Raw genomic sequence first — 22,580 nt, 5'->3', positions numbered from 1 at the left:
TTGAGAATATTGCCAAGAAACTAGTCCACGACATGCACTATGAGGAGCGCGTCCGGTTAGTGGTCAAGTATCACGCAGACTATCTCAACCATAGGATTTCCAAACAGGAGGCTCGAGGGACGCATCTTTCACGGGACAATTACTTCAAGGCAAGTGACGATGGATGCTTGCTATTCCCTACACTACGGCAAAATTAGAATCCTTACTAAGATGTATTTGTTTAATTTACAGGTGATTCCTCGGTGGTGCGCTGACAAACGTCCGTGCTGGGAGAAGATCGTCGAACGGTGGACAGATCCAGGGTGGCAGGATGAACACAAAGTAATATTTGAACGGCGTAAGTTGATGGGGCGTCGAGGACACCGTCAAGGCAACCTCACCATCCCAGGTGTCATCTCAAAACATGTAGGCAACCACATCCTTTTCTTTTCATCATGTTCTCTTCCATTTGTGAGCATTCCCTTGATTGTTTGGATCACTTTCTTTTGTAGAAAGAAGACACTGGCAAGGATATCACTTACTTCGAGCATGGACCATCAAACGTACCAAAGATGACAAGGACAAGGACCCTCTCCACCCGGAGAAGGACTGGATCAGCTCTAAAGCCCGGTCAGATGGAGAGAACTACACCAAAAAAATGAAGGAGATGTACGGGCCTGACGCTGATCCTCACGTGCTACCATTTGACCCTCTTGTGGCCATTGCCGCGGTAGGCGGTAGACCGAATGGACGGATGGCGGTTCACCTTGATTCTGTCATAACCTCCTCCCTTCCGAGAGTCAACACGCTCCGTGCTATGAGTACTAGCTCTACTCCTACCGTAGAGCGTCACGTACCACATTCCGTGAGCATTATTGAGGATATTCAGGTCAGTGCTTCTTCATTGATCTTTCATGGTCCTTCTTCATTGATCCTTCTTCATTATTGAGGATATTTGCATTTCAACATGAATGACATTTGCATTGCCATATTGTAGACTCGACTGATTGACACCGAGAAAGAACGAGATGAAAACCAGGCCAAGCTGAAGTCACAAGATGATGTAGTGAAGTCTTTACAACATATGGTGGCCAATCTTTATTCCATGCAAGGCCAACTAGTGCTAGAGATGCCACCGACGCCGGAGTGGAACATTGTGAGTTTCGTTCAAACTATTTCTATCACCATTTTCGGCATTACCATATGAGATTCATCTCACTATAGGGTCAATCCATCACAGCTCAACCCATCACAAGGGTCGAACAATGTTCCGGTATTTCCAGCTCAAGTTGGTGGAGTTGGGGCAGCAAAGGGAATGATGCCTTCTAATGTTGATGTTATCACTCCGATTGATGGAGTTGGGGCAGCAAACGGAATGATGCCTTCTAATGTTGATGTTATCGCTCCGATCTCCAAAATCGCGTGAACTTCATGTTATGTTTGAAACTGTTCCTTGTATGTTGAGAACTCTTGCATCTTGAGACTTGTAAACTTGTGGTCTATTGCTTTTATGCACTATTGCTTTTATGTGGAATGTTTTTCAGAATCAATCATTGCTTCTTTTGTTCAATGATGCCTATATGTGACATGTTATATGTGTGATGAACTATATGTTGCTGCTGTATATGTTTCGCTACAGGAAAGAAACAGAAACAGGGAAAAAAAGGCTCCTGGGCACACCATTGCCGAGGGTGGCTCTCGGCAATGACTATGAAACTGGACCAGAATGCACCCTTTACCGAGGGGCCTCTCGATAAAGTACAATAACCTGACACCTGTACCGAGAGGCCTCTCGGTAAAGGATAATAACCTGTAGCCCTCCTGGCAACTTTACCGAGGGGCCTCTCAGTAAAGGAAAAAGAATAGCCGACGGTGACTCTCGGCAAACTATTTTCACGGCTTTTAGGAGAAGTGACGTGGCCCTCCCCTATTGGCTGAGTTTGCCGGGAGTCACACTCGGCAAATATAGAGTTTGCCGGGAGTCACACTCGGCAAATATAGAGTTTGCCGAGAGTGGCGCTCGGCAAAGTTGGCCCTCAGCCTGCCCGCCTGGCCCCACATGTCAGCCACCTACTGGCTGTCCTTGCCGAGAGGGGCACTCGGCAAAGATGGCCCTCGGCCTGTTTGCCTGGTCCCACGTGTCAGAAGCTGACATGTGTCAGCCACCTACTGGCTGTCTTTTCCGCGAGGGGCACTAGGCAAAGATGGCCCTCGGCCTATTCGCCTGGTTCCACGTGTCAGCCACCTACTGGCTGCCTTTGTCGAGAGGGGCACTCGGCAAAGATGGCCCTCAACCTGTTCGCCTAGTCCCACGTGTCAGGAGCTGACACGTGTGAGCCACCTATTGGCTGTCTTTGCCGAGACGGGCACTCGGCAAAGTAGGCCCTCGGCCTGCTCCCCTGGTCCCACGTGTCAGGAGCTGACACGTGTCAGCCACCTACTGTCTGTCTTTGCCGAGAGGGGCACTTAGCAAAGTAGGTCCTCGGCCTGCTCCCCTGGTCCCACGTGTCAGGAACCGCCGTCACCGTCTGCTATCCGTTAGCTACTTTATTTTGCCGAGTGGTACTGTTTGACTCTCGGCAAACTCTTTGCTGAGTGCCCATGTTCTGGCTCTCGGCAAACTCCTGTTTGCCGAAGAGGTGTACGCCGGGTGGCTTTTGCCGAGGGTGACACTCGGCAAAGGCTTTGCCGGCGGTTTTCGGCCCTTTTCCGAGTGTCCGTGGCACTCGGCGTAGCCCAGAATTCCAGTAGTGATGAGACTTTTGATGATCTTGCAAAATTTTAGCTAAAAATAACATTCGAAGAGCACTCAAATAAAATAAAAACAAAATCATTGTCCAAAGTTTATGTACATATTTAAGCATCGATTTTGTTATTTTTGGTGAGGGCTCCACGAAGGTTATTTGTTGCTGAAACTTTGCAGGAACATCAAACCTTTGATAATCTTTGATCCCTCAAAGTTTCAGTTTTTTTATTTTATTTTTCATTTTTTTATGAATTTGTTGTTCATGAGGGTGTAGGGGCACCCGGGAGCTGTTAGGCATTTCTCCTACTTTATTTCTTCTTTAGTTTACGGAACATAGGAGGTATTAGTCATGCACATGTTAATTGCACTACAAACATGGCAATGGAGGCACCCGAGAGCTGTTAGGCATTTCTCCTACTTTATTTCTTCTTTAGTTTACGGAACATAGGAGGTATTAGTCATGCACATGTTAACTGCTATTACAAACATGTCAATGGAATTCTGTTAAATTTGTTCCCCAAGGTGGTGTTATTTACTTTGTGCTTCTTTTTCTATTGGTGCAAAAAATGATTAATTGGGTGATTCGATGCATTCATTTGTGATTTTGTCGACTGCTACACCCGCTGGCATCAAGATGAGGTCATGGTGCGGACTTTGGGGTTTCGAGGGCGTGAAATGGCGTGGCATACAGGGATGTCAACAGCCTGTGTACTTGAGTAATGCTTGCTAAAGGTATGCTATATATTTCTTTTTGAATTTATTTTTTCTATTGCTTTAGTCCTGTCATAACCAGGATATGTAATGGACACAGTCCTAAAAATTTCCTATATCATAAGAATTTTTTAGGACTGTGTCCATTACTTATCCTGGTTATGACATGACTAAAACAATAGAAAAAATAAATTCAAAAAGAAATATATAGCATACCTTTAGTCCTAAAAAATTCTTATGAATTTAATCCTGTCATACGGGACCCTGAGTACTTCAATCCAAAGAGGGCCTTAATTGGGCAGTAGGCTTATAAACCGATAGTAATTATGTATAAAATTGAAGTGTTGCTTCAACGAGAATTTCATGAGATGCTCTTGTTCTTAGCTCAAATCCAGTGGTATGGTTGTAGGTCAGCAGTAATGTTTTCCTTATTAAATTGATATTTGGGTAAGTTGGCGGTGTGCATGAGATATATACTCCCTCCGTCCGAAAATACTTGTCATCAAAATGGATAAAAAGAGATGTATCTACAACTAATATATGTCTAGATACATCCTTTTTATTCATTTTGATGACAAGTATTTCCAGACGGAGGGAGTAGTTAATTTCTTAACAGCTACACTACAAAAAAATCTAACAGGGAGGAGATGCCAAAAAAATTGGGGCACAACGGGAGATGCTAGACGATCGAACATATAAACACTGCTAGAGTACCCGCCATTTCAGGGGAGATGCTAGACGATCGAACATATAAACACTGCTAGAGTACCCGCCATTTCAGGGGCATTCGCGACGCACATGCGATTTGGCCGCACGATCTGCCTCGTTGGCCTGATTTTACAGTGCTGTCAAAAATCCCGTGGTTAGTTTCTTTGGACATTGGTCTTTCATGCTACAGCTGATGACGTGTGGGGCTCCTTTCCTCGCGGGCCCGTTTTGCAGTTACATTGAGAAGAATCTTCAGGGTCCCGTATGCTCTGTACGCGGTGGAATCGGGTAAAAACCTAGCTGCCAATCCCCTCTCATCCTCGATCCCAGACCCCATGCCTCGTCTCTCCTCTCTTGCCGCTGCCGCCACGCCCCTTCTCCTCTGCCCAGGGCTGCCTCTCCTCCTTTTCCTCAACCAGATCATGCCGGATCCTCCCGCATGTCGGCTTATCCTCGAAGAGAGGGGTCACATCTGTAGGGGAAGAGGGGTGGGGCAGCAAAGTTGAGGAGTAGCGTCACAGCTGGGTCTTCATAGTTTGGGTGGAGGAGCAGGGGAGGCGGGTGATGGGGGGAAGGAGCAGCGTGGCCGGCGACCAGAGCAAGAAGCGGCAGGGGCGACGCTCCCATCGCACTGGGGTGGAGCTGCACGGGAGATGGGGTGGTTAGCCCTTGTTTGTCATGGCCCTCCAGGGCATGCGACGCAGTGCACCAAGCACTGCAAACCTAATTTTCCTCATTGGCTTGCAGGTATGCTTCGACTAGGTTATTCTTTCTCTTCCTTAGGTCTCTGTTTCTGAGAGGCAAACAAATTGTATGCATAAGTGTTGCTTAAGGCGAATAGAAGAACACAACACTGGAGATGTGTATGCGCACAGGAGCTTCTTTGTTCTCTTCTAATTGGCTGTCATGTGCAGCCTGCAGGTCTGAGCTGAATGAAAGCATGGACTTCAACATTTAAGTGATGAGGCAGCTAAATGTACGTAAGTCAAATTCAGCACATAAAGTCGGAGTAGGTATTTTCGGCCTTTCTTAATGTAAAGATGGTGAGTTGCAACTGCAAGAAGGTATTTTTTTGCCTTTTCACATGTTCAAGCATATGTTTGTAGATTAAAAGTTGTGTTCTTTAGAAGTGCCTTTTGAGATACAAGGCATGGTTGTATGTAAATTTTAGTTTCCTTCAGTGACATATTAATAGATATACATGGTTGTTACCCTACTTTTGAAATCAGTTTGTGTATTTGAGATGGCAGATCTTGGATTAGTACTTCTTCAGAGCACTAGATGTTTGCCCAAGATAATATTTGTTATTGTTTAATATTTTTGAATCTCTGCTGGAATTATAACCCTGCATTAATAGCAGGGTGTGCCGATTGATAAATAGTGTTGTGTTTGGTCCATGTCTAGCAGTTGGCATATTGACCTATATTTTTCCTATAATAGTGTCCCTAATTTGCATTCAGCTGATATTACATTTGGCTAAAAGATAAAAAGACCTATATAGGAATGTTGGTTGCAAACTTACCTCTTTCTATTGTGTTGTTGACTTTTAGGACATGTTGAGCAGAGTTGCCACCGCAAGAAGGTAATTTTTCCCTCTTAGGAGGCAAACAATGCATGTCTTAATTTAAGAATATATAGGTGTTCGTGCTCATAGTTGCACTGCCTGTTGGCACTAAAATGTCTAGAACATCGCCTGTGATGCATCAGTCGATGGTCAATGCTCCGTTGGTTTGCGGCCATCCATCCACCCCCTTCTGAAATCTGAATTTCAGAATGATGGATAGATTCTGAAATCTGAATTTCAAATGATGGATAGATTCTGAATTTGTCATGGTGCACATATTGGCCTACGTTTCTTCTTTTCTCTTTTCAGAGAAGCAATTCATTTTGCTGTATCCAAGAGGCGTGCACGACGCTCTTTATATTAAGGTAATAATTTGGTATAGAGATCATAATATATCTTAGTAGACAGTAAAAACATCAATTGTTCTGGAAAGTGATGTAGTTGTTTACAGGGAGAGGAATACAAGCTATTTTGGTCTGAGTAGTCTGAATTTCTGTAGATGGCATCATGGTTTGGAGCAACAATAATACCATTTGGATTGGTTGGAGAAGACGATATATGTGATGCAAGTGCAACCTCAAAAGATATGTTATCTTACTATGTTATCCCCTTGATAATCTGATGTCTAGAAACAATGTTTTTCACCTCAAATGTTGTTAGACTACAATGATCTTATGGTGCTCCAATTTTAGAGTAAAGATATGCATCATGTAGTGCTTACGCCAAAAATGTCAGGAAGATTTTACTTCATCTTTGGGGAGCCTATTGAAACAAAACGTAACCAGCTGCACTAGCAAATAGTAATCTGAAAAGATATCTACATGTTCTCGTGGCAAGTCAACATACGCTGCCCTGCTATCCTTTTTAATAATCAAAAAATGAGTCAGAATGCATGCAGGCATATTTCAGAGAGCCCATGTCTTGTTAGGTTTGCTTCTTGTGTTTTCGATTGGTTTACTTTTTTGCATAGGGAGGGAGAAGGAATTAAGAGATAAAGAGAAGGCCCAACACATCTATTTGCATGTCAAATCTGAAGTGGAGAGTTGTATCAAGTATCTGAAGAGGAGAGGGGAGGATCCCTATAGGAGTACACTGTCCAGTCTTCTATATCAGGCAGCTCATGGTTCTGATGCAGAAATACCCACATTTGAACCCTGAGTCTGAGATGATAACTTTTGTCATTAGCTAGGATCCAAACCAATTGCTTATATTGTTCATGTTAATCTTTTACATACATAGTTTTTTTTAATTTACCTCAAATTAATTGCAGTTCATTCAAATTAGAAGGGTTGATAAATATTTAAAACTAAGTTCAGAACTGTAAACTTCTATGTGAAGTACATTAGTGGATTTAGTAAGCTAGGCAGGGGCTCTCATTCCACTAAATGTTCTTTTGTTAACTTCCACCAGTATATTGTGCTAAAGGTCAATCAAAGAAACTAAGCACACATTTTCTATCAACATTCAGCATGTGAGGATTGATTTTGTAAGGCATGTTATATTCAGACTTAACTTAAATCTATTTTTTCTTTGGCATTCATTGAAGCTCTTGTTTTCTTTCCATTTGGGTAAGTCAAGGACGCCTGCTACGACTCGAAGAAATTTCAACACATAAAAATTTATATATTGCCAAAGAAAACACGAACACACATGAAACCAGCCTCCAATTGAAAGCAGATCAACTTGCATCAGGCACACACTGACACTACTGCCCACAGAGTTAAAACTCCCCAAAACATATCCTGCACTGAATAGGAATTGATCAAGGGCAAAAGCTACCCATTGATGCACCGTGTGAGGTCGGGGACGACGAGCAAAACGAGTCTTGAGCTACATGAGGAAGATGTTCATCCGGAAGGTCGCCGTCCATCGGGCGCAGGACGTCTGTATGATAGAGGCCTCCCACGTGATTCTCTTGGTCGATGTTGTGGCGCGAGAAGAACAAGACACCGGATGCACGGGAGCAGACAGTATTCATCTCCCTGTCCACCTCCAGCTCCAAAAATCCCATGCTCACCCGCAAGCACCGCCGCGTCGACTACCGCGCATAGGCACCAGATCCGCCAGAGGTCGCGCTGGTGCGCTCTGCAAATCCCATAACCTTCGCATCCGCCGCCGAGCGGGCGGGCTAGCACAGGCTCTGTTGCTGCAGCGACGGCCTTGGCCGGCCGCCTCCTTCCGCACGAGCCAGGATCTCGTCGAGATTGCACACGACACACGCGGTCTTGGCTTCAGTCTCTGGCATCTGAGAGCACGAACGAGGAGGAGGGCGCCGGCTGCTGGCGGGACTCTGGCAGGTTGGGTCGCAGGCGAGCGGCTGTAGCGGCAAGCACGAGCACGCGTGAGAGAGAGTGGTGGGTGATGGAACCAGATCCTCTAACATTGTGAAGGAAAGTCACGGTGCTACAGTGTTTGCCTAATATAAAATAAAAAAAGAAAGTTAGGGGCTGTTAGTAGGTACTCCCTCCATTCGGGATTACTTGTCTCGGAAATGGATGTATCTAAAACTAAAATACGTCTAGATACATTCATTTCTGCGATAAGTAATTCCGAACGGAGGGAGTAGTTAGTAGGTTGTTTACTGTTGATATTTAGTATAGATATAAATAATTTAAAATTAATTTTATTTCGCCATCAGTTTGTTTGTATGTAATTACTATAAATGTACACGGTAGATCATCAATTTGCAAATTAATTTAAATCGTTTTAGCCATAATCATATGAATAGAAAGAAGGAAAGTTAGGTTATTATAGTTTCTTTAACTTTCCTTCTCAATGTTAGATGATCCGGTTCCGTGGGTAATGCGGTCAGTCACTAGAGAAATGATTTGGGGAAGATGCGATGGATCCCTCTTGTCCACTCTTTCTCTATCTCCCCCTCTCTCTCATCTCTCTCTCTCATTCTCTCTCTCCTTGCGACGTGTTCAGCCTCATGCGACGTGGCAATGTTCTCTTGGAAGTGGAAAAAATCAGGTACGTTACCAGGGACTGCTGTGTCACCGTCGACGGAATCACGATCGTGCAGCAAGGTTCTGCCTTGCTGCTTGAAGTTTATGCCTGCTTATCTAATTTATGATCCTTTCTGTGAAGAAGCAACAACAACTTCATTTGTTTTCTTATGTAATATCCATGAGAGTTCACACTTTGATTTTGTTGAACCATGGAAGTTAATTTTTTGATGAAGCCATACATAGATGCTTCCGCAAAGCATATATTTGCGCTCAGGAACGCAAATAGCGTGGTCCTTCTGTATTCAATAAAATTAGTGTTGTATTTGGCTGGTATAAGAAAGATAGTGCAATGTCCACAGATGATGTTGTATTTGCCTGGTATTAATTTAAAGGTGTTGTCGAAAGTAGGCCAAGGAGAGTACAAATGCACGGATTAGCCGATGTGTCGTTCCAATAACAGGAGAAAGAACGGAAAGTAGGAGGGAGATGGTGAGATGGGCATTGGGCAGTCTTCTGCAAGTGTCTGTCACTCTGTATTGGTCGGATTAGGCCCGAGCTGCCTAGCTAATCAATTGTTTTTGGCAGCATGAAGCAACTAATTCATCCAAATGGGTCAAAATTAATTAACCATGTTAATGAATACATCTTTACATTCACTATTTTAGTGAATGCGTGTTGTTGAAACTTTTCAAAAAAAAATCTAATTTTTTTAATGAATGTGAAATGCAGCCCAACTAATATTTGAAAGGTAAATTAATATTCGGTCATAGAAATTGATATGTGCTACTATTTTTCCTTACTATGTGTTCATGTCTTCTAGTCCAAATAGACAACTTCATAACAATTGTTCTTGCTCTTTAGATCTAAATCTGGAATTTCCTTTACAAATACGACGAAAGTTAAATTGAAAAGATTGCATGAACAAAGACACGTGGTGCTCATCAACGGCGACGAAAGCATGGTCACCAGCTTCAACAAAATCGAATCCCAAGTAGGACAAACTTCACATATATACACTTTACATCCATTCGGACTCTGCTACCCGTCAATTGTTTAATGCTACACTTCTACTAACACCTTAGTCCAAATTCGGTTTGGCCTGTCAAGCGCGTCTCTGGAAATGCCCGGCATGGACGACTACTTGTAGTTGCAGCAGGACTCTGTCACCTGCGCAGTCCGCGCCAAGATTGGCTGCACCACTCACCCGTGAAGCATCACTGAGAGGGTTAGTTAGTTTCCTGCAACATTTTTGGTGTTTGTCTTGGTGCCACATGTTTGTACTGAATATTTTTTTGCTTATGTTTTATAGGAAAGAAGAACAAGGATTAGCAAGAGGCTAAGGAGGCTGCAAGACCTTCTGCCCAACATGGACAAGGTAACTAAATCAGTTGAACTGATGCACGCTGTCAATTCTGTCACCACATAGAGATGAAATTTTCACCATGAATTACAGAAGCTCATACTCTCTAAAGTACTAAAACTGACGACTATGTCAAGCTTGATGTATTTTGTGCATGTTTGCAAAGCAAGACTTTGACACTCGAAGAACTATGTCAAGCCACTATCAATACAGTCTTGTTAATTAAGTCCCTAAATAAATGGACTCGTATGCGTAAATATCACCGTTGGTCCAGCAAGCATTGACTCTACTTGATATTCATCGCTGCGTAGCTTACTCAAGTAAGCTAAATGACCAAATCTTTCTATATGATGGACCTCTGCTTATGTAGCTCGCCTCATAAAAGTAATGTAAATAAGCTATCATGAACTGATCTCATACCTTTCCTATAACGCTATGTATCAATTTCATATCTAAACATCTATTTTCTTAAATATTCTTACAATGCTTAGTTTGATCTCGCCCTTTGCGCCATTGGCGCAACGGTCATCTAGTTGAACATATAAACCCTCCTAGAGTACCCACCAATCCAGCGCCGTCCCAGTTTCAAATTCATCCAGCCCCCATGATCTGCCTTGTTGTCCACTAACGTTGTACTTTCTATCTCGCTGGTATATATCTGGGCATTCGTTTTTCGTACGTTGTGTGTTCGGGTTACAGTGGATGACGCCTGGGCCACCCTTGTGCATGGGCCCTCTATTGCAGTCACGGTGAGTGTGTGTGCGCGCGTTCAACTCAAAAATAGGATGGGCCGCAATAATCGTGGGCTACAGGGCGTGCGGTCAAAACCTAGCCCCCAATCCCCTTCCGTCCCGAGCCCTGATAACCCACAAGTATAGGGGATCGCAACAGCTTTCGAGGGTAGAGTATTCAACCCAAATTTATTTATGCGACACAAGGGGAGCCAAAGAATATTCTTGAGTATTAGAAGTTGAGTTGTCAATTCAACCACACCTGGATAACTTAGTATCTGCAGCAAAGTATTTAGTAGCAAAGTAATATGATAGTAATGATAACAGTAGTAACAGTAAAGATAAATGTTTTTGGGTTTTTGTAATAGTTGTAACAGTAGCAACGGAAAAATAAATAAGCGAAGAACAATATATGAAAATCTCGTAGGCAATGGATCAGTGATGGATAATTATGCCGGATGCGATTGCTCATGCAATAGTTATAACATAGGGTGATATAGAACTAGCTCCAGTTCATCAATGTAATGTAGGCATGTATTCCGTAAATAGTCATACGTGCTTATGGAAAAGAACTTGCATGACATCTTTTGTCCTACCCTCCCGTGGCAGCGGGGTTCTAGCGGAAACTAAGGGATATTAAGGCCTCCTTTTAATAGAGAACCGGACCAAAGCATTAACACATGGTGAATACATGAACTCCTCAAACTACGATCATCACCGAGAAGTATCCCGATTATTGTCACTTCGGGGTTGTCGGATCATAACACATAATAGGTGACTATAGACTTGCAAGATAGGATCAAGAATACAGATATATTGATGAAAACATAATAGGTTCAGATCTGAAATCATGGCACTCGGGCCCTAGTGACAAGCATTAAGCATAGCAAAGTCATCAACATCAATCTTAGAACATAGTGGATACTAGGGATCAAACCCTAACAAAACTAACTTGATTACATGGTAAATCTCATCCAACCCATCACCGTCCAGCAAGCCTACGATGGAATTACTCACACACGGCGGTGAGCATCATGAAATTGGTGATGGAGTATGGTTGATGATGACAACAGCGACGAATCCCCCTCTCCGGAGCCCCGAACGGACTCCAGATCAGCCCTCCCGAGAGAGATTAGGGCTTAGTGGCGGCTCCGTGTCGTAAAATGCGATGAAACTTTCCCTCTGATTTTTTTCTCCGCGAGACGGTATATATGGAGTTGGAGTTGAGGTCGGAGGAGGTCCAGGGGGCCCACGAGATAGGAGGGCGCGCCCTAGGGGGGGCGCCCCCCTGTCTCATGGACAACCCGTGGGCCCCCTGGCCTTGATTCTTTCGCCAAAAATTCTTATTAATTCTGAAAAGTGCCTCCGTGGATTTGCAGGTCATTCCGAGAACTTTTATTTTCTACACATAAAACAACATCATGGTAGTTCTGCTGAAAACAACGCCAGTCCGGGTTAGTTTCATTCAAATCATGCAAGTTAGAGTCCAAAACAAGGGCAAAAGTGTTTAGAAAAGTAGATGCGTTGGAGACGTATCAACTTCCCCAATCTTAAACCTTTGCTTGTCCTCAAGCAATTCAGTTGATAAACTGAAAGTGATAAAGAAAAACTTTTACAAACTCTGTTTGCTCTTGTTGTTGTAAACATGAAAAGCCAGCATTAAAGTTTCAGCAAATATTACGAACTAACCATACTCACAGTAACACATAGGTCTCACAACTACTCATATCAATAGCATAATCAGCTAGCGAGCCATAATAATAAAACTCGGATGACAACACTTTCTCAAAACAATCATAACATGATATAACAAAATGGTATCTCGCTAGCCCTTTCTGAGAATGCAAAACATAAATGCAGAGCACCTTTAAAAATCAAGGACTCACTAAACATTGTAATTCATGGTAAAAGAGATCCAGTCAAGTCATACACAATATAAATCAATAATAATGAATGCAAATGACAGTGTGCTCTCCAGCTGGTGCTTTTAATAAGAAGGATGATGACTCAACATAAAAGTAAATAGATAGGCCCTTCGCAGAGGGAAGCAGGGATTTGTAGAGGTGCCAGAGCTCGATTTTAAAAAATAGAGATTGAATAACATTTTCAGCGGCATACTTTCGCTGTCAACGCAACACTTATGAGATGGCTGTATCTTCCATACTAAATGCATTATAGGCAGTTCCCAAACAGAATGGTAAAGGTTTATACTCCCCCAACCACCAACAAGATCAATCCATGGCTTGCTCGAAACAACGAGTGCCTCCAACATACAACATCCCTGGGGGAGTTTTGTTTAATTATTTTGATTTGCTTTGATCTTTTTGGATCATGGGACTGGGCATCCCGGTTATCGGCCCTTTCTCGTGAATGAGGAGCGGAGTTCACTCCTCTGAGAATAACCCACCTAGCATGAAAGATATAGGCAGCCCTAGTTGTAACATGAGCTGCTCGAGCATACAAAACAGAATTTCATTTGAAGGTTTGGAGTTTGGCACATACAAATTTACTTGGAACAATAGGTAAATACCGCATATAGGTAGGTATAGTGGACTCATATGGAACAACTTTGGGGTTTAAGGAGTTTGGATGCACAAGCAGTATTCCCGCTTAGTACAGGTGAAGGCTAGCAAAAGACTGGGAAGCGACCAACTGAGAGAGCGACAACAGTCGTAAGCATGCATTAAAACTAATGCACACCGAGTACAAACATGAGTAGGATATAATCCACCATGAACATAAATATCGTGAAGGCTATGTTGATTTGATTCAGCTACATGCGTGAACATGTGCCAAGTCGAGTCACTCAATTCATTCAAAGGAGGATACCATCCCATCATACCACATCATAATCATTCTAATAGCATGTTGGCATGCAAGGTAAACCATTATAACTCATAGCTAATCAAGCATGGCACAAGTAACTATAATCTCTAAATGTCATTGCAAATATGTTCACTTCATAATAGTTGACTCAGGAACGATGAACTCATCATATTTACAAAAACAAGAGAGGTCGAGTTCATACCAGCTTTTCTCATCCCAATAAGTCCATCATATATCATCATTATTGCCTTTCACTTGCATGACCGAACGATGTGTATAATAATAAGAGTGCACGTGCATTGGACTAAGCTGGATTCTGCAAGCATTAAACTCAAAAGAGAAGACAAGTAATATGGGCTTTAAGTTAAATAAACAATCATGCATATGAGATCCACTAAACATTTTTCAATATCGTCTTCTCGACCCCCAAAAGAAAGAAAAGAAAATAAAACTATTTACACGGGAAAGCTCCCAACAAGTAAGAAGAAGAACTAGAAATCTTTTTGGGTTTTCATTTTGATTCCTACTACAGGCAAGGGAATTAAACTAACTAATTTTTTTTTGTTTTTTTCAAGGTTTATCAAACACACAAGAAGAAAACTAGAAAAAGGAATTTAAACTAGCATGGATAGTACAATGAAAGAGTATGAGCACCGACGACTAGTGTGTGAACAAGAATGTAAAGTCGGTGAGAAATACGTACTCCTCCAAGCTTAGGCTTTTGGCCTAAGTTGGTTGATACGTCTCCAACGTATCTATAATTTTTGATTGCTCCATGCTACTTTATCTACTGTTTTGGACTATATTGGGCTTTATTTTCCACTTTTATATTATTTTTGGAACTAACCTATTAACCGGAGGCCCAGCCCAGAATTGCTGTTTTTTGCCTATTTCAGTGTTTCGAATAAACAGAATATTAAACAGAGTCCAAACGGAATGAAACCTTTGGGAACGTGATTTTCTCACCGAACGTGATCCAGAAGACTTGGACCCTGCTCCAAGGAACAACCAAGGCGGTCACGAGGGTGGGGGCGCGCCCTCCCCCCCTGGGTGCGCCCCCTACCTCGTGGGCCCCCTGTCGCCTCACCGACGTACTCCTTCCTCCTATATATACCTACGTACCCCCGACAGATCAAATACGGAGCCAAAAACCTAATTCCACCGCCGCAACTTCCTGTATCCACGAGATCCCATCTTGGGGCCTGTTCCGGAGCTCCGCCGGAGGGGGCATCCACCACGGAGGGCTTCTACATCAGCACCATAGCCTCTCCGATGAAGTGTGAGTAGTTTACTTCAGACCTTCGGGTCCATAGCTAGTAGCTAGATGGCTTCTTCTCTTTTTTTAGATCTCAATACAATGTTCTCCCCCTCTCTTATGGAGATCTATTCGATGTAATCTTCTTTTTTGCGGTGTGTTTGTTGAGACCGATGAATTGTGGGTTTATGATCCAGCTTATCTATGAATAATATTTGAATCTTCTCTGAATTCTTTTATGTATGATTGAGTTATCTTTGCAAGTCTCTTCGAATTATCCGTTTGGTTTGGCCAACTAGATTGGTAGTTCTTGCAATGGGAGAAGTGTTTAGCTTTGGGTTCAATCTTGCGGTGTCCTTACCCAGTGACAGAAAGGGTTGCAAGGCACGTATTGTATTGTTGCCATCGAGGATAACAAGATGGGTTTTTTTCATATTGCATGAATTTATCCCTCTACATCATGTCATCTTGCTTAAGGCGTTACTCTGTTTTTAACTTAATACTCTAGATGCATGCTGGATAGCGGTCGATGAGTGGAGTAATAGTAATAGATGCAGAATCGTTTCGATCTACTTGTCTCGGACGTGATGCCTATATACATGATCATACCTAGATAACGTCATAATTATTCGCTTTTCTATCAATTGCTCAACAGTAATTTGTTCACCCACCGTAGAATACTTATGCTCTTGAGAGAAGCCACTAATGAAACCTATGGCCCCCGGGTCTATTCTCGATCTCCATTACTTTATTACTTGCTTTGTTTTTAATTTGCCTTTTACTTTTCACTTTGCATCTTTATATCAAAAATACTAAAAAAATTATTTATCATCTCTATCAGATCTCACTCTAGTAAGTGACCATGAAGGGATTGACAACCCCTAATCGTGTTGGTTTCGAGTAGCTATCGTTTTGTGTAGGTACGAGGGACTTGTGCGTGGTCTCCTACTGGATTGATACCTTGGTTCTCAAAAACTGAGGGAAATACTTACGCTACTTTACTGCATCATCCTCCCCTCTTCGGGGAAATCCAACGCAGTGCTCAAGAGGTAGCATTGGTTTAGTACCAAGGACCGCCTGGCTGATATCCATAAGTGAAACCGGGGTTGTATTGAGATGCAGCGGCAACCGCCTCTTGAGCTGCAGCGTGTTGGCGAGCTGCCTCCACTCCCCTCTCGTATTCAGCTGCTTCCTCTCTGGTGATAACATATCTTCCTTTTTCCTGATAATCAAAAAGGTAGGGAGCAGGAAGGGTAATAGGGACGACGTTGCATCTATCATAGATTAGTCGATAATGGAGGAATTGTTCATTCCTCTCAAGAAATTGATGACTAAACATAGCTTCTTTATCCAGATAAACAGGAGGCATTATCATATCTCCTTCTCGCGGGGCTATACCAAGAAAATTAGCCACACGGGTTACATAAATTCTTCCAAAGAAATTTCCCTTTCTACTATTATTCTACAACCTACGTGCAACTATTGCCCCCAAGTTATAACCTTTATAACCCAACACAGCACTCTTGAGGACACAAAGATCAGGGGCACACATGTGACATACCTCGTCCTTACTGTTAATGCATCTACCAATAAAGAGAGCAAAATAATGTATGGCAGGAAAATGAATGCTCCCTATGGTAGCTTGTGCTATGTCCCTAGATTCTTCCACAGTAATATTCGCAAGGAAATCTCTAAATTCAGATTTGGGAGGATCATTAATATTACCCCACTGGGGAGTTTGCAAGCAGTTGTAAAATCCTCTAAGTCCATGGTATAAGATGTATCATAAATATCAAATAGGACACTAGGAGAATTACGCGTACAGTTATATTACCTCCGCACAAAGGAATCAGTCAATTGAGAGTACTGAGGACACTTATCTTGTAAGAAGTCCTCCAGCTCAGCATTACGCACATACGCATCAAATTCCTCCTTGAAGCCTGCTTTGACCATAAAATCATCGGATGGCCACTCACAAGCCCGTACATATGCATTCCTCGACAATTCAACGTCTTGCTCACGTATAGCAATCCTTGGCCCTTTCTTTGCCGAGGAACCACCTTGGTACATTCTCCTAAGCATATTTCCTTTTCTGAAAATTTCTGAAATTTTAGTAACTTCAAAATAAAAGTGCATAAAACTAAACAAGATTGATAGCAACTACTCCTACAAGTACCAAGAGCCCATATCATGCATTGGAATTGCTTGGGACCTCAAAAATTTAACATGCAAGCTCAAGAACAGGGTCACCAAGATAGCAAGGATTTGCAATGAATAAAGTACTAGAACAAAAACTAATTGGACCAATGGAGGAGTCACATACCAAGCAACAATCTCCCAAAGCGGTTTTGTGAATGGAGCTTTGAGCTAAGAGATTGAAAATCGCAGCAAAACGAGGTAAAACTCGTGCTTGAGCTGGATGGGGATTTTTTTGGGTAGAAGATGAAGTGTGTGGGTGCTGGCATAAGTGGAGGGGAGCAACCAGGGGCCCACGAGACAGGGGGCGCGCCCTACAGGGGGGGCCTCCTCTCTCGTGGCCTGGTGCTTGCCCCTCCTACAGTGTTTTCGGTGCCTAAAATCCTCAAATATTCCAGAAAAAATCATACTAAATTTGCAGGGCATTTGGAGCACTTTTATTTTTGGACTATTTTTTAATGCACTGATAATTCAGAAAACAGACTGATAATACTATTTTTGCTTTATTTAATCTAAATAACAGAAAGTAAAAAGAGGGTACAGAAGGTTGTGCCTTCTAGTTTCATCCATCTCGTGATCATCAAGATGAACCCACTAACAAGGTTGATCAAGTCTTGTTAACAGACTCATTCCGAATAACACGGAACCGGAGAAATTTCGAATAACACTAAGTTACCTCAACGGGGATATGAAAATCCCCAACAATAAGAATATCATACTTTTTCTTGACAGTAGGGAGAGGAAATTCAAAATCTCCAAAAATGATAGTTGGAACTTTTTCAATAGAATTGATGCTATGAACTTGAGATTGTTTCCTCGGAAAGTGTACCGTATGCTCATTGCCATTAACATGAAAAGTGACATTGCCTTTATTGCAATCAATAACAGCCCCTGTAGTATTAAGAAAAGGTCTACCAAGGATAATAGACATACTATCGTCCTTGTGAATATCAAGAATAACAAAGTCCGTTAAGATAGTGACATTTGCAACCACAACAGGCACATCCTCACAAATACCGACATGTATAGCAGTTGATTTATCAGCCATTTACAAAGATATCTCAGTAGGTGTCAACTTATTCAATTCAAGTCTACGATATAAAGAGAGAGGCATAACACTAACACCGGCTCCAAGATCACATAAAGCAGTTCTAACATAATTTCTTTTAATGGAGCATGGTATAGTTGGAACACCCGGATCTCCAAGTTTCTTTGGTATTCCACCCTTAAAAGTATAATTACCAAGCATGGTGGAAATTTCAGCTTCCGGTATCTTTCTTTTATTTGTGATGATATTCTTCATATACTTAGCATAAGGATTTACTTTAAGCATATCAGTTAAGCGCATACGTAAGAAAATAGGTCTAATCATTTCAGCAAAGCGCTCAAAATCTTCATCATCCTTGGATGGTTTAGGAGGAAAGGGCATGGGTATCTGAACCCATGGTTCTCTCTCCTTACCGTGCTTCCTAGCAACAAAATCTCTCTTATCATAATGTTGGTTCTTTGATTGTGGGTTATCAAGACCAACCGCAGGTTCAATCTCTACATCATTGTTATTACTAGGTTGAGCATCTACATGAACATCATTATTAGCATTATCATCAGGTTCATGTTCATCTCCGGATTGTGTTTCAGCATCAGAGATAGATGTATCATTGGGATTCTCAAGTGTTTCTACATTAGGTTCACTAGAAGTTTGCACAGTCCTATCATTCTTCTTTTTCTTCTTCTTAGAAGAACTAGGAACATCTAGATTATTATTCTAAGAATCTTGTTCAATTCTTTTAGGGTGGCCTTCAGGATACAAAGGTTCCTGAGTCATTCTACCAGTTCTAGTAGCCACTCTAATGGCAAAGTCATTTTTATTATTCAACTCATCAAGCAAATCATTTTGAGCTTTGAGTACTTGCTCAGCTTGAGTAGCAACCATAGAAGCATATTTGCTAACGCGCTGAAGTTCATCTTTAACTCTAGCCAAATTATCACCTATGCGTCCTATCTCGAAAGCATTATTCTTTAACTCTCTACCAACATAGGCATTAAAACTTTCTTGTCTAGCCATAAAGTCATCAAATTCAGCTAAGCATGGCTATGAAATTTAGTAGAGGGTATTTCAACTTTATCGTATCTGTAGAGAGAATTTACCTTTACTACTTGTGTCGGGTTATCAAGACAATGTGGTTCTTCAGGCGGTAAATTAAGACCATGTATTTCTTCAATAGGTGGTAAATTCTTAACATCTTCAGCTTTAATACCTTTTTCTTTCATTGATTTCTTTTCCTCTTGCATATCTTCAGGACTGAGAAATAAAACACCTCTCTTCTTCGGAGTGGGTTTAGGAATAGGCTCAGGAGTTGGCTCAATTGGTTCAGGAATTACTTCAGGAACTGGCTCAGGAAGAGTCCAATTATTTTCATTAGTCAACATATTATTCAATAATATTTCAGCTTCGTCGACTGTTCTTTCCCTGAAAACACAACTAGCACAACTATCCAAGTGGTCCTTGGAAGCATCGGTTAGTCCATTATAAAAGATATCAAGTAATTCATTTTTCTTAAGAGGGTGATCAGGCAAAGCATTAAGTAACCGGAGAAGCCCCCCCCCCCCAAGCTTGTGGGAGACTCTCTTCTTTGATTTGCACAAAATTATATATTTCCCACAAGGCAGCTTGTTTCTTATGAGCAGGGAAATATTTAGCAGAGAAGTAATAAATCATATCATGGGGACTCCGCACACAATGAGGAGCAAGAGAATTATACCAAGTCTTAGCATCACCCTTTAATGAGAACGGGAAAATCTTAAGGATATATAAATAGCGAGACTTCTCATTATGAGTAAATAGGGTGGCTATATCATTCAACTTGGTAAGATGTGCCACAACAGTTTCAGATTTAAGGCCATAAAAAGGATCAGATTCAACTAAAGTAATAATATCAAGATCAACAGAGAATTCATAATCCTTATCAGTAACACAAATAGGTGAAGTAGCAGAAGTAGGATCGGGTTTCATTCTAGCATTAAGAGACTGCTGCTTCCATTTACCTAATAATTTCTTAAGATCATTTCTATCATTGCAAGCAAGAATAGCTTCAGCAGCTTCTTTGTTCATAACATAACCCTTAGGAACAACAGGTAATACATAATCATTGGGGGAACGCTCATCATCACTATCATCAATAATAGGTTCTTCAATATTTTCATTCCCCCTAACTCTAGCAAGTTGTTCATCTAGAAATTCACCTAATGGCAAAGTAGTATCACGCACAGAAGTAGTTTCATCATAAGTATCATGCAAAGCAGAAGTGGCATCATCGATAACATGCGACATATCAGAATTCATAGCAGTAGCAGGTATAGGTGTCGCAAGCCTACTAATAACGGAAGGAGAATCTAGTGCAAAGCTAGATGGCAGTTCCTTACCTCCCCTCGTAGTTGAGGGCAAAATCTTGGTCTTAGCGTCTTTCAAGTTCTTCATAGTGATCAACAGATATAAATCCCAAGTGACTCAGAGAATAGAGATATGCTCCCCGGTAACGACGCCAGAAATTAGTCTTGATAACCCACAAGTACAGGGGATCGCAACAGCTTTCGAGGATAGAGTATTCAACCCAAATTTATTGATTCGACACAAGGGGAGCCAAAGAATATTCTTGAGTATTAGCAGTTGAGTTGTCGATTCAACCACACCTGGATAACTTAGTATCTGTAGCAAAGTATTTAGTAGTAAAGTAATATGATAGTAATGGTAATAGTAGCAACAGTAAAGATAAATGTTTTTGGGTTTTTGTAATAGTTGTAACAGTAGCAACGGAAAAGTAAATAAGCGAAGAATAATATATGAAAAGCTCGTAGGCAATGGACCAGTGATGGATAATTATGCCGGATGTGATTCCTCATGCAATAGTTATAACATTGGCTGATATAGAACTAGCTCTAGTTCATCAATGTAATGTAGGCATGTATTCCGTAAATAGTCATACGTGCTTATGGAAAAGAACTTGCATGACATATTTTGTCCTACCCTCCCGTGGCAGCGGGGTCCTAGCGGAAACTAAGGGATATTAAGGCCTCCTTTTAATAGAGAACCGGACCAAAGCATTAACACATGATGAATACATGAACTCCTCAAACTACGGTCATCACCGAGAAGTATCCCGATTATTGTCACTTCAGGGTTGTCGGATCATAACACATAATAGGTGACTATAGACTTGCAAGATAGGATCAAGAACACACATATATTGATGAAAACATAATAGGTTCAGATCTGAAATCATGGCACTCTGGCCCTAGTGACAAGCATTAAGCATAGCAAAGTCATAGCAACATCAATCTCAGAATATAGTGGATACTAGGGATCAAACCCTAACAAAACTAACTTGATTACATGGTAAATCTCATCCAACTCATCACCGTCCAGCAAGCCTACGATGGAATTATTCACACACGGCGATGTGCATCATGAAATTGGTGATGGAGGATGGTTGATGATGACGACAGTGACGAATCCCCCTCTCCGGAGCCCCGAACAGACTCCAGATCAGCCCTCCCGAGAGAGATTAGGGCTTGGCGGCGGCTCCGTGTCGTCAAACGCGATGAAACTTTCCCTTTGATTTTTTTTCTCCGCGAGACGGTATATATGCAGTTGGAGTTGAGGTCGGAGGAGGTCCAGGGGGGCCACGAGATAGGAGGGCGCGCCCCCCTGTCTCGTGGACAGCCCGTGAGCCCCTGGCCTTGATTCTTTCGCCAAAAATTCTTATTAATTCTAAAAAGTGCCTCCGTGGATTTGCAGGTCATTCCGAGAACTTTTCTTTTCTACACATAAAACAACATCATGGTAGTTCTGCTGAAAACAGCGTCAGTCCGGATTAGTTTCATTCAAATCATGCAAGTTAGAGTCCAAAACAAGGGCAAAAGTGTTTGGAAAAGTAGATACGTTGGAGACGTATCAAGCCCCGCACCCCATGCCACGCTCCATCTCCTCCCATGCACTTTGCCGCCGCCATGGCCCTCCTCCTACCCCCCAGATCAAGGAGTGGAGCGACGCCCAGATCCGCAGCGGCACCAGCACCGGTGTGCCGTCGTCCACGTGGTCCTTGAGGAAGGCCATGGATGGATGGAACGATCGATGGATGGGGGCGGAACTCTAGCCCCACACCCACCCGTGGATGATGACGGCGGTGGCCTTCTCTCAGTCGGGTGAGGAGCGAAGCTTGCAGTGGCCCTCGACCAGTGACGGACTACAATCTATTAGATCTGTGACTTCGTAATTCATTGCTACTCGATTAGAACTATGTCAAGCCACTATCAATACAATCCGTCGAGTGGCCCTTGAATCTTGCAGTGTACTCAATTCATTATACAATCAATTAGATTTGTGACTTCGTAATTCATTTCTACTCGATCGAGTGATATAATCATGCGAGTTTTGCAATTTGTTCTTGTTTCAGCTCTAACACGCTTTGGCTCATGATCGATTGTTACCCCTTTCTTTCTTATACCCTCATTGGAACAAGCAAATTTGCATGAAGTCACTTGACCATCCATCTT

At 42.2% G+C, this 22,580-nt stretch overlaps 1 long non-coding RNA gene across 1 annotated transcript; it reads left to right on the top strand.

Annotated features, from left to right (window-relative positions):
* The first annotated feature begins 4,577 nt into the window (after positions 1-4,577).
* On the top strand, positions 4,578-6,547 carry LOC123042281 (uncharacterized). Its single transcript, XR_006418746.1, has 3 exons — positions 4,578-4,891; positions 5,059-6,073; positions 6,208-6,547. It is a non-coding gene; the product is annotated as an uncharacterized lncRNA (long non-coding RNA).
* Positions 6,548-22,580: the final 16,033 nt, after the last annotated feature.

This window comes from Triticum aestivum, chromosome 2B (genome assembly GCF_018294505.1).
Source record: "Triticum aestivum cultivar Chinese Spring chromosome 2B, IWGSC CS RefSeq v2.1, whole genome shotgun sequence".
NCBI lineage: Eukaryota > Viridiplantae > Streptophyta > Magnoliopsida > Poales > Poaceae > Triticum > Triticum aestivum.
Note: the sequence above shows the minus strand (reverse complement) of the source record. Positions and strands in the feature narration are given on the sequence as shown.